Source organism: Cydia strobilella, chromosome 4 (genome assembly GCF_947568885.1).
Source record: "Cydia strobilella chromosome 4, ilCydStro3.1, whole genome shotgun sequence".
NCBI classification, from domain to species: Eukaryota; Metazoa; Arthropoda; class Insecta; order Lepidoptera; family Tortricidae; genus Cydia; species Cydia strobilella.
The window spans coordinates 3,845,298-3,863,104 of NC_086044.1; the positions used below are offsets into that span (position 1 = coordinate 3,845,298).

The following is a 17,807-nucleotide window of genomic DNA, read 5'->3' on the forward strand; positions in this document are numbered from 1 at the left end:
CATGATTACGATTTCTATTTACGGGATTTCCAAAATCAATTCATAATTTCCGATTCCACGAAGATTCCTGCTACAAACATCAAAAACGACTGTGATCAATGTATCGTAAGTATATTTCCTTGGCCAATTTACGTTGGAAACAATAGCGAATCGTATTATTCTGCCGTGTTATGACGTATAATTTCTTACCTTGATTCTGACATAATATTAACACTATCTTATGAGTCTAGGAAACGAGTTTCATTGAGCGGAAAACGATGTTTGCTGGTATTTAGATTTTGGCACTAGACATGCATAATTATGTAAAACTATTGTAATACATTTTCATAATTAATTTAGTATGTTATTATAAGAATAATTTTAAGGAACATGTTTATTTTGTTAATAAAACTTTGTATCTTTTATGACAATTATTATGCAAGTTTTCGTTTGGTAATAAGCGTCACAAGTTCAATCAAATCTGCGTCGCTTTTTAAAGTAAGCACCAACTTTTTATACGAAAATGCATTGGCACAAAGTTTAGTTATATTGACATGATAAATACCGAAATAAACTGGAGGCTTTGGTCATTTTTTCCTTCGTATATGACATTTATTTCAGTTTATAGTTTAAATAGTAGTGTGTCTACTTGGAAAACCACAAATTAAAATATTTTCATAGAAAATAATTTAATTTGTTCTTAAAGTATGATAAATACCATTTGGAACTAATAAACTGAATCAACAACATATATAATATTGTCTTCGGTTACCGCGATAATTACTCATAAAATAAATATACGCGATATAATCCGTTTTATTAGTTTTATTTCGTCAACAACATAATATTTTTTAATGTATATTGTATATTTATACCAAAACCATTCTGAAATATAATAATAGTATATTTCAGAATAGTTTTGGTCAAAACTAACCAAAAACCTGTAACCACAAATATCGTTCCTAATCGCATTTCGAAACAAACATTCTGCCTATCATCAATGTATTATAAAATATAATTTGTATTCCCTGACTATAATTTTCGCAGAATTCGACATTTATATTTTTGTGCATAATATACGTGATGATCTGGTGATTGCGCATTGTACAATGAAAAGCTTTTAAATGATGCTTGTTCATTGAATTAAACATTCACATTTCCACAATGAAATCAAATAGAAGTATTAATCGACACATTCGCTGCTGTCTGAGCCGGTATTACTTTATGATAATTCATAATATTTTTGCAATAAGCGCAAAGATGAGACGTTTCTTTTTTGTTTTTTGAATATGTATCTGGGCGACTATAGTTACAAGTTTAAGATTTTCGAATGTTATAAACCACTCTTAAGAACATTAACAACTCTTAAGTCCTTAAGGTCTAATTTGATTTTCACGGTTTAACTCACGTATTTTTGGTAACTCACGCGAGATGTTTCTGAGATCCTAAGTCTGGGACAATGAATTTGCTTTAAAATAAAACCCAACTGGATCAAAAGATGACAGGTGATATCCAAACTCGGCGGAATGAACTGACCCATTTCATTCACTTGTAACACGTGTGAACTTCTTAAGACTACGCGTGTGAGTTATGTGACTTGAACTTTTTTTTACAGTTCATACCTACCTAAAAATGTTGAGCTTATTAATACCTATTAGACCGAAGTTACCTACATATCTACTTAGTATTCTAAATAATGAATATGAGCTATTTTATTTAGTTATTTTAGTTTTGGGAGTTTTTTTTCGTTATTATAAATACTTACTCAAAATCACAAAGGAGAAAGAAAGTGTCCAAAAATTTCCAAACATTTTTCGTTCCTTCCATTCCGTTGCCATCATACAAAGTCTATGAAAAGTGGTTACTATATGGACGTAAAAATCTAGGGACACTTTTTTCTCTCCTTTAATTGTAAGTAACTATAAATAACATAAAAATTACCAAATCTAAAAGGCCGGGATTTGGGAAAGTACTAACTTCTTTCGAGAAACGTAATATTGTCTCGATTAATTACACTTTGTACAGTCAAGGGCATAAATATATATGCATTCCCAAAGTTCCAAAAAATATGTGTACACCTTAGACAATAAAGTCGTGTATACATATTTTTGAGCCATTTGTCTGGATCGATATTTTTGCCTTCGATTGTACTTTTACGTCTGCATTAAGTATGTGTAGGTAGGTATAACGTATTAATTATAATTTGAGTTTTCCTTACTCTGTTATTATGTTAATCAATGTTGTCTCAGCAATAAATTATTTACGAACATTAGGAATTTCGGAATAATGCATGTAACTCCTCTGGAGTTGCAGGCGTACATGGGCTACGGAGACTGCTTAACATCAGGCGGGCCGTATGCTTGTTTGCCAAAAAAAAAATGATTTTTTTCCTTACATTAAAGAAAAATATTTTCATCCCACGACATTAGGAACCTCTAATAATGTGCTTTTAAGGGGCCCACTGACTATCAGTCCGCCGGACGATATCGGCCTGTCAGTTGTTCGGAACTGTCAAATTTTTGTTCTAACTGACAGGCCGATATCGTGCGGCGGACTGATAGTCAGTGGGCCCCTTTAATTATCTTTAAGTGACGTTGTCATTAATATTCTAAGGACGAAAGGTTATTTTGGGTTATTCCCACTAGTTACCACCAAGTCATGACCAGTGGTAACTACTGGCAATTTTTTTTACCACTGTTAACTACAGGGAAAAAAATTCCCAGTAGTTACCACCAAACTTTTGTTAGATTTCAATACTATATAAATAAAAACAGTATAAATATACATGCTGTTTTTTTATAGTCACCTGCAATAATTTACGGGGTGAATATGTAGGTCATACTGAGCAACTTATACTATGGAATCAATACCGAAGTCACGAAAAAAAAAATTACTCCCATACAAATATCAACATCAAACCAGCAACAACAACCAATTTTTTTAAATATATTTTGCTATAAGTAATAAATTATTATAAATTGATTAGTGTCAGTAAACTGCCTTGAAAGTGATCAAAAATAATCAATGGTAAAAAAAGGTGGGAAAAAAATTCCCAGCAGTTACCACTGGTAACGACGTGGTGCAATGGTAACAAGTGGGGAAAACCTGTAATTTTCATTCAACGAAAAGACAATAGCCTTATTTCTAAACGAAACCTTCGCGATTAATTAGAATTTATCGGAAGGGAAGTACATTTTGTACAGTTTTATCTTGATTCAAAAGTAAGATGCTTTATCTTATATTGTTACTTTCGCCAGACTCGTTTGTGTGAAATAAATGAGAAATGTTTGAGATTAGGGTGAATTAATAGCTTTAAGATTAGAATCTTAAGATAACAGACAAAAAAAATATATTTTCTATCCTTTTTGTAAGTATTTTGTCACAGAGACAATAGCAATAGAGACTTTTTAAGGTCTCTAGCGACTTTCATATTAATTGTCACTGTGACAAGGTACAAAATGGGTCGGAAATTAAATTATTTGACTGTTCTTATTAAATAATAAATAACAAAAGGGCTATATTTGTACCTAAATAGGTTTTTGAAGATTGGCATCTACAGATTGACCCAATAATATGATGTCATTTTTTTTAATGCGGCATATTGTTGATAATTTTAACTAACGTTGGCTTGATTGGTTGGGTTGGTTGGTATGGCATTTTGTGAAAAATGTGTAGGAACTTAAGTAAGAAAAATATTCCTACCTATATTTTTTGTTAACATATTTTTGGACCAGCCTGTATATAATATTTAAGGCTTTCGATGCAATTATAAAGAGCCTCTTTTTTTAATTTAATTTGTTTGCTAACATATCAATAGTATCATTCATTCCTAAAAACATCAATCAGAAATATAAATACAATACTCACGTTTAAAAAGCCGGTATTGCAACCAAAATCCTCAAAAATAATAAACAAAATCGTTCACGAAACACAAACAGGCTCAACACTCCAACAACATAAAAATCACAAACAATATACGATAAACCCGATATTATTTGCAAATCGGATTTGAAATACGTAAATTTTCGCGGGGAAACAAGCCAGAGGAGTACACGTCCTACCCGCACGATGGCTCGAGCGAGACTAAAGCGAACTATGAAATTCACTAGGCACCTGCAATGCGTGCGCTGATGACGCGGGAGAGAGACAGCTTTATGCGAATTTCAGGTTTGTAGATAAGGATGGGGTTTACACACGTGGTTGCGAGGGGTAGCTTCAGGAATGGGGCGCGTCGAGCGAATGAATAGGACATTTTACAGAAGGAAAAGTGACGTTGGTATTTTTTGTATTGTTCCATAACAATGGAACTCTTTTCGTGATTTTTACGGTTACTGCCGTGCTGGGCTGTAGTTCCAGTCGTTTAAAGATAAAGATTCAAGTTTATTATTCAAGTAGGCATCAATGCGCTTATGAACGTCAAATAAAGCTACGCCGGCTCTAACCCTACTCCTCTGCCTCGAGAAGATGTAAATGTTTCTCAACTTCAAAAAGTGCCTCGGGCGGCAATGTGCGTGACCTTGAAAATCGTGAGAACATGGCTTGAAATTCGAACGTACTCTGACAGGCGTATTCTGATCCGGTCTGGGGGCACGGCAGTTGAAGCACGGGCACGGGGGTTGAAGTTTGTGTAGGGAATCAGTAAAAAGCAGGTTGAATAAAAGATGCCCCCAGATACGTATTTTAGGTTTTTTCATAATAATAAATAAATATAATTACTTCTATAAATCATAGGACTAAAGTTACCAATAAATTAATTATGTATCTTAGCGTATTTTTATTGTAAAAAAGGAAAATACTATTGTACTATTAGTTATTCTGTGGTACTATTGCACGGGCAACATTGTGGTAGATTTTTTGGTCTTGAATTCCAGTTTCGAGTAAGTATAGGCATTCGCAAACAGACTTGAAAAGTTATGTGATAGACGGACAAAAGAAAAACAGTAGTGTTCAGACAATACTAGTTTTGGTACGGAATATTTAGTATATATACACGCAGTAAAGTAAGAAATCGGCTTCGCCTCGACCGACAATAACATAAGAACAAGCGAGTATATATTACAGATGCCCCGAATAGTAGTTTTGGCCGAATACTGAACACCGAATATTCAGCCCCTCTCTCGGCCGCAGCGCCGAATATTCGGCATAACATGCGCACATTTTGAATCACGTTAATTATGAAAACTGTTCGCCAACAAAGCACAACGTTTGTTAAGATTTTTGTTGCTCGGAACTATAGTATTGTATATTAAATCACATTTAAAAACGGGTCTATAGAGAATTTATTACCTTTATTTACCGACGTTTCGACACAGGTTTCACTGGTTAGCCGCGACCACGACCAGTGAAACCTGTGTCGAAACGTCGGTAAATAAAGGTAACGAAATAAATTCGCGATAGACCCGTTTTTAAATGTGATTTAATATGTGTTCAAAACGCGAAAGTTTTAAATGTTATATAGTATTGTAGTTAAAGTAAAAAAAAAATAAGACCCATGGTGAAAATAAAATTATTAGTAATCAACAACATGCACAAAAACAGGGTCTTCGTATTCTTTTTTAATAACTTTCGAAGAAAACGTTTAAATATACTTACCTCGTGGTTTGCAGTTATTTTTACTGTGTAATTTTTCTTTTTAGGTAAACGCATGCCGATATTCGACATTCGGCCGAATACCGAACATTCGGCAAAATGGCCGAATAGGCCGAATACCGGATAGTTGCCGAATATTCGTGACATCTCTAGTATATATCGCTACTCGCTTGACGGACGTATGTCCTTAACTAGTTCTCTCGAGACGATTTGCTATCGGGCGAATGGAATAGCTACAGCATGATTGTAGTTTTTACATGGTTCGACTCATGGTAGGTACAACGTACAAAGGGTGCTTTAGTTTTTGTGTCAAAAGACTGTTTAACCCAAGTTTATTAGTGAACCCTTTTGGTTACGTACGTTACGATTTTTCACGCTCGTTACTGTAAACAATGTGTACGTACCTATAACTAAACAAAAAGCTGGAGCGAGTACCTTTTTAGTGCAATTTGATATGTGACATTTTCAATCAAAAGGTACCACATTGTCGCTTAACATAAGGACGAAAATTGCTTGTATCTTGTATACGAAAAACCTGTCAGAGCGTCCTTATGGCAAGCGACAATGTGGTACCTTTTGCTTGAAAACGACATAATTATGTTCAAACTAAATTGAGGGGGGTTTAAATCTGTATGTATACCTAATTTCAAATTTGTATGCCCGTCGGCGAAGCAAAGCATTCTATCATACTTTTTGTACCAACACTGTTACCTATGTTTACAAATAAATCATTTGGGTCATTTTCTTTGAAAAGGGACCTTATTGTCGATGGCGCTTACGCCGCACAGCGTCGCGCGGCATTGTATTTATATCGGAGCATCGTTAATAATGGCGTAAGCGCCATCAACAATATGGTCCCTTTTTATAGAAAATACCACATTTGAGTTTGAGTTTTATTTCTCGGGGCAGAGGTGTAGGGTGAGACGGCGTAGCTTTATTTGACGTTCATAAGCGCATTGTAATATGCCTACTTGAATCATAAACTATCTTTATCTTTACTGTAAATTATTTCTTACTCGTCAGTACATTTCGTAGGTACAGTTGCCATCAGATATAGGTGTTCACAAATATCTGTACAAAGCATGTATAATAAAAACCTTAAAGTGCATGTTCAGATATTTTTGAGCATCTTGGCCGCTCCTATATATCTGATGGCGACTGTTCATTAGGAACACACAAACACAGAGACACGTGAAATAAAAAGATACAACCTTTTGTATATAGAATGTTAGTTTTGTCGTGTATGAAGGTACAGAACTAACAGAACCCTCCATTAAGCATAGTCCGGTTTTTAGGGTTCCGTACCTAAAGGGTAAAAACGGGACCCTATTACTAAGACTCCGCTGTCCGTCTGTCTGTCAGCAGGCTGTATCTAATGAACCGTGACAGTCGAAATTTTCACAGATGATGTATTTCTGTTGCCGCTATAACAACAAATACTAAAAAGTACGGAACCCGCGGTGGGCAAGTCCGACTCGCACTTTGCCGTTTTTTTTTTTTCATTCCAAATCGAACCCATCAAACACAGCAAGGTCAAGGTCACAGCAAAGATAATATCCGTGAATAGAAGTAATAAATAGTTGAATCACTTATATTAATTGAATCGAGAATAAATACTGTGAAGACAAATGGTCGATAATGACGTAATGCCGCAGTACACAGAATTATAACAGAAAGATATGAATAAGAAGGAGAGAAAAAACCGGCCAAGTGCGAGACGGTCTCGCGCACCGAGGGTTCCGTACTTTTTTAGTATTTGTTGTTATAGCGGAAACAGAAATACATCATCTGTGAAAATTTCAACTGTCTAGCTATCACGGTTCATGAGATACAGCCTGGTGACAGACGGACAGCGGAGTCTTAGTAATAGGGTCCCGTTTTTACCCTTTGGGTACGGAACCTTTGGGTAAAAAAGGAATTCGCAGTACAGTCAGGTTTATTTATAGGTAGTAATTAGTAATTACGGCCACAGCTAACTGATGAGCACTTAACACTTGGCTAGCCTCGTGCCGCCCACCATACAAGATCAAAGCTAAGGAATTTTGAATCTAATTGTATTTTTAATTGGGTTGAATTTTATTTGTTCGAAAACTTTACGAGATAAATGAAAAGCTACTTTGTTTTAATGAAGTTTGACATTCCATCAAAACTGAGTGTACCTACCGCCCAATGTACATCGTAATGTACATTGGGCGGCAAGAGGCATAGGAACATTCGTTAATTTAGTCAACCCCTTCACTGTGGCAATTAGTGTAACTGGTAATTAAGCATACTTTGCATGGGGTCCTGTAAACCTGTAGTACGTATAACTGAGTAACATTAGGTGGAAAGGCATCGACTATTAAACTATTTTGTACTCTTCTAACACGCAATCATGCTGAGATGAGGCCATTTCGTGACACTTTATTCTCACTGTGTTCACTTTTATGTATCTGTATTGACTGTCATAAAAGAGAATGAAAAACTGACCATTTTCAAAGCTTGAGTACTGATTGTAAATATGTTTGACATTTTGTTTTTAAACTGTCAACTGCTTCGCTTCAAAGATCCATTGTTTGCTGACCTAATGAGCCCTGCGGTACTAGCGAGCTCACGTCGGGCCACATCTAAATGAGGATTTAACAATTTGCACTACTAATCTAGACACGACCACGTGACATTGACTATGGGGTAGTGGGGTTCTTAAAAAAACAGATTTTAATTGGCAACGCGCATGATCCACCTGGAGTTGCAAGCACTAAAACACCCAACTCGTTAGGTTAGGAAGTAGCTAAACAGGCAAAATATAAATCCTACTCATAGTGTTGTGTTCCTGCCGGTGAGTAAGGTTGCCAGAGCTCAACGAGGGAGAGGAGTGTTAGGGTCGGCAACGCGCATGTAACTCCTCTGGTGTTGCAGGCGTACATAGGCTACGGAGACTGCTTAACATCAGGCAGGCCGTATGCTTGTTTGCCACCGACGTAGTATAAAAAACCCTTATATTTTTCCAAAAGCAGTTAAAACAGAAACGATAATTATCGACCTCTCGTCCTGATTCAAACTTTAAGATACGTCAAAAATTTGCTAATACGATATGGATCGGATATGTCAGTGTCAAAAGTGACGTTTCTTCAAACAAAAACGTCACTTTCGACACTGACATCTGATCCTTGTAGCGTCGTAATATCGTATCTTTAGCAAATTTTTGACGTATCTTAAAGTTCGAATCAGGCCGTCTATATGAAAATGTCGCGCCGTACCACCAGCGGTGTCAGCATGGTTGAATTTTTATCACTTGTCGCTATGCCTGTCACTTTCGCACTTACCTACTTGTTAGAACGTGACAGGGATGGTGACAGGCGATCTAATGCTACCGTGCTAAGCCCGCTGAACAATATGTACTCTGACCATAATTACTAGCAATTATAAACCTAGATAGTTTGCGGCAAAACTAAACTTAATTTAAAGTTGTTTGAAAACTATCAGGCCAAGGCTATACATTGTTTTACCGTTTCTACGATTCCATTAATTTTGTCTATCCAAGGTCGAGAACTTATTATTATTTTCAAAAGCGCGTATCTTTCCTCAACTTTTAAACTCAAACTCAACTCTATTATATCAAATACAAGGTTTAAAATGCAATGAGAAGTTATGGAAAGATGAGAGGTGCAAAGTTAATCAGTTATAGACTAACGATGTCTGTCTATATAGAAAATTGTCTATGTAATTTATTATGTGTCTGGCAAATTGTCTTTGTGGTGAAAATGTTGGCAGAGTTTAGTCTATTAGTGGAAATTTTGACGAAATAATTAATAGTGTAAGTGGGACAGCTGTAGAGGTCGAATTATGTTTTTGTCTAAGTACCAATATAAATGTGAGAGGTAGCAATATATAGGGGAAACTTGACTTCATCATACCACATAAGTAAAAAGGCTGTATGCAAATAAAAATAATAGATATTCTACATTATAATACTAAAACCATAATTTCTGCAAGCTTAGCTTCCAAAAGCTTCCCGCCCCCACCCTGCACTAAGCCCAGCCAGAAAGTTCCCATTGTGCTTGCAGCATTCCCACGCTGTATGGCGATGGAAACTTGTTGGACCAGCCAAGACCCAGACCCAGGTAGCAGTGATGTCATAATGTCGTAATTATGACGTCACTGACGTCATAATGACGTATAAATGCTACCTGAGCGGGGGTCATTATCACCACTCTATTGGTCAGGAGGTCGAGACATATGACAATCATTTATAGATTTATTCCCTGGGGTAATTGAGGCTCTGGAGCTTTTTAGGGAGTTGGGCAGGCATTTACGGGTCTCTCCCGTAAATGCCTGCCCAACTCCCTAAAAAGCTCCAGAGCCTCAATTACCCCAGGGAATAAATCTATAAATTATTGTCATTTGTCTCGACCTCCTGACCAGTAGAGTCAGAAGACAAACGGGTCGAGTCAGGTCCAGAATTTTAATCAACCCAAAACTATAAGCGAGTTTTCTTTTACAATAAAAGCACGTCAAAATGATGTATGGTCACATGGTCAGCCGCTCATAGCGTAAAATCTCCGTGTCCGAGTCAGAAGGCCTCATTCGCGACTGCATTGAAAGGTAAGTATACGAATTGTGTGCGTACAAGTTTGAATAGTTTTGGAATGCCTGTAGGTATTTTTCTTAATTAGATTTTATATAAAGGTAAAAGGACTATCTGCCCGCGACTTTTCGCGTACTAGTATTAATATTTCCATGTACCATAGAAATATAAAATTCAACCCACACAGGGGGAGAAAAGGGTCACCCTTAATAGAAGATTTCCGGAATAAAAACTAATCTATGTTCTTCTCCGGGACTCAAATATCTCCATACCAAATTTCATCTCAATATCTCTAATTTTTTAATGCTCTAACCGCTATTTAAGGTGCAGTAGGTTCACATAATTTCTTTAATTTTATTATTTTACCTTTTTTCGCGATAATTATGTGTACAAAATGCGAGAGTTAAAAGCCGTATAACAATATTGCACAGGTTCAGCCAGAAGAGTTTTTGAAAAATTGTAGCGCTTTTTTAGATAATAATGTGGTTACCGTAAAATATGAATAGCAATCATGAGGACTTTCTCCAGTAACATCATCGTTTCAAAACCTGATATCGTGTCTTTCGATCGATAGAAAAAAAACACGAACCAAAACGCGCCTTAAAAATGTGTAACAATATTTGCACAAAAACTAAAAATATGAAAATTGCTTCTAAAGATGGGCAATTTTACTTTTGATCGAACTCATCGATCCCGGGCACGCATCGGGCTAGGCGATGCGGTCCGTAAATCCCAAATTTCTTGTCCACCGGCTTCACCACCCTTAGTAAACAATGTACAGTCAGCCATACTATTCGCTTAGAACCTTTGTGTACAAACTTCTAAGCAGCGGGGTCACTTTTCTCTGTAGCTGACTGTACTTTATTTTAATTGCTCTTGACGCTCACTTCATTTACAACATGACGGTTTCCACGATTGTTGATGTGTCAATATTATTTTCCGATGCATTATCCAGAATTAAAGTTTCCGAATGACCCCCTCAGTATTATTAATGCGGACATTATGCTAATGCCGGCCGCGACCGACCGGAAACACACTCCGTGGCGGAAAATCGCCCCGTGTTGCGGGGGCTCGTAAAATATGTAGTGGTTCAGTTAAGATACTTATGGCCTGATTCGAACTTTAAGATACGTCAAAAATTCTTAGTTTCTGAGAAACAGGAGAAAGTAAATTTTGAATTTGAATTATTAAGAGAGCGCTAACTTTCTTTTCTGATTGCCTGGTCTTACTTTCCTGGCTTTTAAGCAAAAAAATTGGTATCAAGCATGCACCAAGCATGTCAATTTGTTAGCGATATACGTATAAATATATTTTAATTCGAATGTAAGACGTATCGGTTTGGAGGTTAAAGATTAACCGCCGCCATACTACAACCGAAAAAGGCTCATTTTAAAACGACATTCTGAATTAACATAAAATTTGACATGAACATTCAAGTCAAGGTGTTGCAGGCGTCCATAGGCTACGGTAAATGCTTACCATCAGGCGGGCCGTATGCTTGATTGCCACCGACGTGGTATAAAAAAAAAGTAACATGTCTGGTATTAGTTTTCATTGCATACAAAATTGTTTAGCGTGTAGAATTTCTACATACATAACTTCGCTCTAATTTCTTAACACATTCACTGCAAACGTTTTCGTAGCGCTATACATATACGCTCGTAGCTGATCCCAACGTTTTCCCGCTTTGTAGAGGAAAGCGACTACGAACAAAGAACCCGCCCAGCGGGTTCCCGGCACTCAATGTGTTAAGCGTCGAGATTGCGGACTCTAGACATTGGTCAGACGGTGTGTGTGTATACACATTTCATACAAGCCTCAAAAAAGTGTTGATTCTACTAATAATTAAGTTACTTTTAATGAATAGCGTGCGTAAAAATGGGGTGCTAATAGTAACATAGTTAATAGTTATGCAAATACACATTGTTGTTTATGGGATTAATTACTATTTGACAAGCTAAGACTGATAGCGGGCCATTAACATTGTTAATTAGTAACTTGGCACGATATAACGTCCATATTCAAAGGAACTGCTGGCGATTTCCGACGGCGTATAATGTAAACAAATTTTGTTATAACTTTTTTGTATTTTCTTTCACGATAAAATAAGCTTACCTATTAAATATTTTTAGATATTATTTTAGGATTTTTAGGCCTGATTTCCTCCTACGCTGAAGTCGGTCCCTGACGTCGGTCGAGCGTACCGTCGGAAGAAATATCTGCCGCGGACGTCAGCGTCGCTGTGCGGGGGCCCATACAACATTGTGTTAATTCGTACGCTCGACCAACGTCAGCGACTGATGTCAGTGTAGGAGGAAATCAAGCCTTAAAGTCAAGGAATGTTATGACTGATATTCAGATGGATCGGGGCAAAGGTACTCACTCGCGTTGTGTCCCATACGAGGCACCGAACCTTTTGCCACGGAACCAATGTAAGACCATCTGGCCTTTTGCCATTACAATGGCACAATCCCGGTGGCTCCAGGACACAGGGAATGGTGGCTGAGACCAAAGCGCTGCGGAGTACCTTATTTATCGCTTGGTGACGCGAAAAACGTCCAGCACATCCCTGACAACTAAGGCCATAAGTGTCCTCTTAAGCCATGGCTCCACATATACATCTATTATAGTCATCGTTCATCATCATAGTAAATTAATATTTTTAATTTGCTAGAGTTTCCATGAACTGTCATAAGATAATAATGAATATTGAAACGATAATTGGCCGTAGCGGTTTCCTCGCATTGTTATAAGTTTTAATAAAGAACATATTAAAGTACCATTAAGACGAAGTAACTATGTTCGTGACTAGTAAATGGGTTATGTAAAATTGTGAATACTAAGTAATGAATAGAAATAAAAGTAAAATTAATTTTTGAATAGTACTACAATGTTTAGAAATATAGTATGTAAATAAAGGAAAAGTGGAAAAACTCACAGAGTCGGACTCACGACTGGAATACTTACTATTATTTACAACGACGGGACTTAATCGCGTAAAATAAAATTTACCTCCGACGTTTCGAGGACGGCGTTGTCCCCGTGGTCTCGGAGGAGTCTTCTCCGAGACCACGGGGACAACGCCGTCCTCGAAACGTCGGAGGTAAATTTAAAACTATTTTACGCGATTAAGTCCCGTCGTTGTAAATAATAGTAAGTATTCCAGTCGTGAGTCCTGAGTGAATAATGAGTAAAAATCGTGAAAGTTTAAATCAGTGGAATACTTACTATAATAGTCCTGACTAACCTGATGACTTTTCCTTCTTCTTCTTTTAATTATATAAATTAATGTACATTTTATTTAGAAATAGGTACCTATTAACAATAAAGTCGCGTCAAGGTCATTTTGAACACCTCGCCCACTTAGCAACTTCTGCTGCTGACTTTACATAAGATACTGTAAAATGACTAGTGTAATTATCGTTATCAATTAAAATAAATCATAGCTACTTTATAAACAATTTGTTTTTCTAAAAAAATTGTGAGTAGTTTCAATAGTTATTTAATTGCAACCTAGAAACGTGGTGACTTACTAAAACAATGCAAGGCCGCCATGTAATTACGGATCATCCACAATCAAGATCACGGAATCTATGCCGTTCTGCCGTTTTTTTAAAAAGTAAAAACAAAGTGAGCCTTGACCTCGTGTTTTTTATACGATTTTAGCGGCAAATAATGACGCTTTGAAGGAGGCACAGAATCTTAAGACTAAAGTCTAAAATGTTTATAAGCTGGCGCGGAAATTTAATTGTAAACTATGCCTAATTGACGAGTGTATTATAAATACCCGGTGTTTGCGGAGAATCGAAAGAATAAGCTAGAACGATTGCGCGTCGGACTCGCCCACTGCGGGTTCCGTATTTTTTAGTATTTATTTGTTGTTATAGCGGCAACAGAAAATCATCATCATGTGTAAATTTCAACTGTCTAGCAGCTATCACGGTTCATAAGATACAGCCTGGTGAAAGACAGACAGACGGACAGACGGGAGTCTTAGTAATAGGGTCCCGTTTTTACCCTTTTGGTACGGACCCCTAAAAAAGAATGCAAAAAATAAGAAAGAAAGAGAAATAAAATCACTGGATACAAAGTGTCGGGTCCCAGAGCGACAGTTATGATGAATATTACTTATGTGTATTTACCTCTAGATTTAAGAAATATGTATATAACGTAAAAAAAAATGGTTGTTTTATTTTACGCCTATTGATTATATAAATTGTATTGGACAAAAACAAGGAACGCATTGTTTTCTACCCTATTTATAACAGTACGATTTACTAAGTACTGACTGTGGTCCCGGAAAAAAATGTTATCGCAAGGCAGTCTCCACTTTTTGACTTTGTTCTACCAAGTTTAGGTATTTATCTCTGCCTATTCCGATCACTGATCATGTTTTATACTGGATTGACTACACGCCTCTGCTCGGATGAAACCATGAATTGAATGCAAAGGGTCGAGTCCCGGGCGACGGCCAAAATAATTTGTGTGCCCGACAGGATACGATGACACGTAAAAAACCAAATCGCAATTGTATATTTTATGTAGAAGAGGGGTGGATGAATGAGAAAAGAGTTGATGAATGTGAATAATGAATATTTTAATATCTGACATTGAATATTTGACTAGATTTAGTGAATGTAGCTTAACTTAATCATTTTAGCAATAAATTAAATAGGTCCTTAGAATTCTTATTCATTTTTGAAATCAATGTTTTTTCTTAAGAAAAACCAAGTCGCTATAATGATTATTTCAACAAACACATCGAGTCTATGCTCTTATTACAGATACAAAACTATGTAACTTATAAACTTACATAAATCTGCACAATCCCATGAAACGAACGATAATCACTAACCTGCAACAAATAAAGAAGACATTAAAATAATGTAGGTAATAATGATTCTGGTTTCTCTTTCAAGAGAAGTAAAAGAATTTGAGCAGATGAGATATTTACATAAGTTTTGGACACATTACTTAACAGCCAATGAGAATAAAGTTTAATACGCGATTAAATAATCATATGCAGATAAATGAAAAATTATGGGCAGATCAAAATAGGCTCTAAAATAAATGTCAGTTTGGGCAAGTGCGTCGGACTATACATTAAAAATATAGCATAAATGTAAGACGTCTTTGCGGTCGGTCGTGGTGAAAGAGCCTTACTCTTTAGAACTAAACCTCACCTAAAAAAAATAACAAATTATTAATCTGAATTTGAACATTTACCTAAACATCTTTCTAAATTTACTAATTTTATCGTCATCGGCCCGCAACTTGGTCGCCCTGGTGAATCTCCATAGTGATACCAGTGCAATAAATAAACTACCCGACAAAAACAGCTTCTTATTTTCCATTAATATACCAAAATGTTTTTTGTTAAAATTTTGTTTACTTTTAGCAAAGTCGTTATATCTGTAGTGGAATATAAAAATATTTCTAATAAATATTTCTATAAATTCTAATAAACAACATGTAGTCAATCCAGTAAATGTGGCAAATATGGACAGTTTAAGTAACGATGGTACTAACAATATTGTATGGAATTTTGAACGTTCCGAAATAAAGTTTTTTTTTTAGGTACCTTGAGTGCTGTAAAAGTTTTTTGTCACCGGCCACACCTTTGTTGACATTAATTACGTGAGTTAAAAAATTAGAATATACAAAACCATTGACTTAAAATCTTAACCTTAAACACGAGGCATAATATCATGATAATGTAAATCCGTGACGTCACGGGGTTGATAGCGGTCGCGGATTACTGCAAATGTCGCACGTTCTAGCAACATTCTATCTATAGGTCTACCGTGAGGCGGTTGGTATGAAGTTAAGGTCAGCTACGGACTGGTCGAAGCTGGCTTGGCTGCATGAAGGTGTTTAATATTAGTTTTTCGAACTACCCGCACTTGCAATTGTTTATCAACTTGAACGTTTAGCACACTAGGGACATCACTACGTCGACACACAACACTCGGTTTTCCAACCAGTGATATTCGATCGTTTATGCTTACATTTACTAACTGGATTCCATGTAAATGAGATTCTATTCATATAACCATCGTCCCGATTGAAATTGCGATATTTTTTTAATGTCCTACTACAGAAACGACCTTACTAACCGCCTGATATGAAGTAGTAGATTTATATTGGGTTTATGTGTAGTAAAAATATCATTATCATCCTCTCCTAGCCGATTTCGGCCACAGCGACTGCGTTTTACCACTGAGAGCGTCGCTGGTGCGCTTTCAGGTGACTGACATAGCCAATTTTCAGGTCAGCACCCCTCCGACATAATTGTAACGTATGGCCACAGGTGGTCTGGCCTTTAGCTCGTCGCGCTTAGCGTCGAGTTCTGTGCGCCGCCTAGCTTCAAATTGACGCACCTGTGTCTGCATAATATGGACGGTCACTGGCTAGGCTCTCCCATGTCGTTGGCTCTATATGAGCACTTTTCATATGCCGCTTCAACACATCTTTGAACCGCAAGAACTGGCCGCCATGCTTGTGCTAAAAATATCAGCGAAGATGGGAAATGAACTCTTCTTAAAGCCCTTTTAGAAATATAAACGAAAATCAAAAGGTCATGCGACAGTAACAGCTGTTTTACTGATTTCAAAGAAGAGGTTCCAAATCCGTCGGGAAGATTTTAAGCATGATTTTTAGAGTTCCGTACCAAAAGGGTAAAAACGGGACCCTAATACTAAGACCCCGCTGTCCGTCTGTCTGCCCGTCTGAAAAGTGACGTTTTTGTTTGAAGAAACGTCACTTTTGACACTGACATTTAATCCATATTTGACGTATCTTAAAGTTCGAATAGGGCCGATACTCTCGAGTCAGTACCTGTAGTCAAAACAATCAACTTTCCTCAGACCACACAAAACCGAAACTACAGATAATAAAATTTATTATTTGCCCTAATTATCGATAACAGCGAGTTAATTTTTATTGCTATAGAGGCAGTAAATTAACCGCTATCAGCCATAAAGATTGTGTTACGTTATTGTGAGTATTATGACCGTCTTTATGTTGTAGTTTTAACCATTAATGTTTTGTAACGACACACGAATGTGCGGAAATAGGAAGCGTCACTCACAAATGTTTGTAAATTAGAGAGATTGATACCGATTGAGTAGCGAGTAACGCTGCGTCGCGATCGGGTTAGCAACGAGATCGCCCACGTTGGACCCTTCTATAGGTATCAAAGGATTGATTCACCCCGCGCCCCATCGCTTCTCTTCGCGTTCGCGTTTTATTCGCCTACGTAGTACGCTGCGTAACAGCGTTTTGTCGCGTTGTGTTTAGCCATGCCGGATACGACTTCAAAGAATTATAAAGAAGAAAAGTGCCTATTCATTCTTATAGGTATATTCATATAATAAATGATTATTGGTCAAGAAAAAAAATAAATGCAAAAATAAAAATACGATGTCTAACAGTTATATTCCACCAAGGGTTTTACGACATCCGAAATCGGATCGGGCAATGTGAAATATCGGGCAATCTAATAATGAGTATACATCGATGTAATTATTTTCACATATTTTAGGCCTAGCTGGAGGCTTAAAACGGTTGCATTTTATCATTATTGTGGACAAAATATAATTTTAGCTCACCATAATACTAGTTGGTAGTACTGATCTGATGCATAATCTTTGCAAATTCTGCGCAAACTAGC

General features: G+C 36.7%; 1 protein-coding gene across 3 annotated transcripts in view; it reads right to left on the reverse strand.

Annotated features, from left to right (window-relative positions):
• Window positions 1-17,807, reverse strand: part of LOC134740482 (pseudouridylate synthase RPUSD2-like) — a 548,963-nt gene that overhangs the window by 212,705 nt on the left and 318,451 nt on the right. Inside the window, exon 1 of one of the 3 annotated variants that reach the window (XM_063672970.1) lies at window positions 3,847-4,067. The exons of the other annotated variants lie outside the window; for them this stretch is intronic. The gene's annotated coding sequence lies outside the window, so the exon portion shown is untranslated. Of the gene's footprint in view, window positions 1-3,846; window positions 4,068-17,807 lie in introns of those variants that run through there. 3 annotated transcript variants of the gene reach the window in all.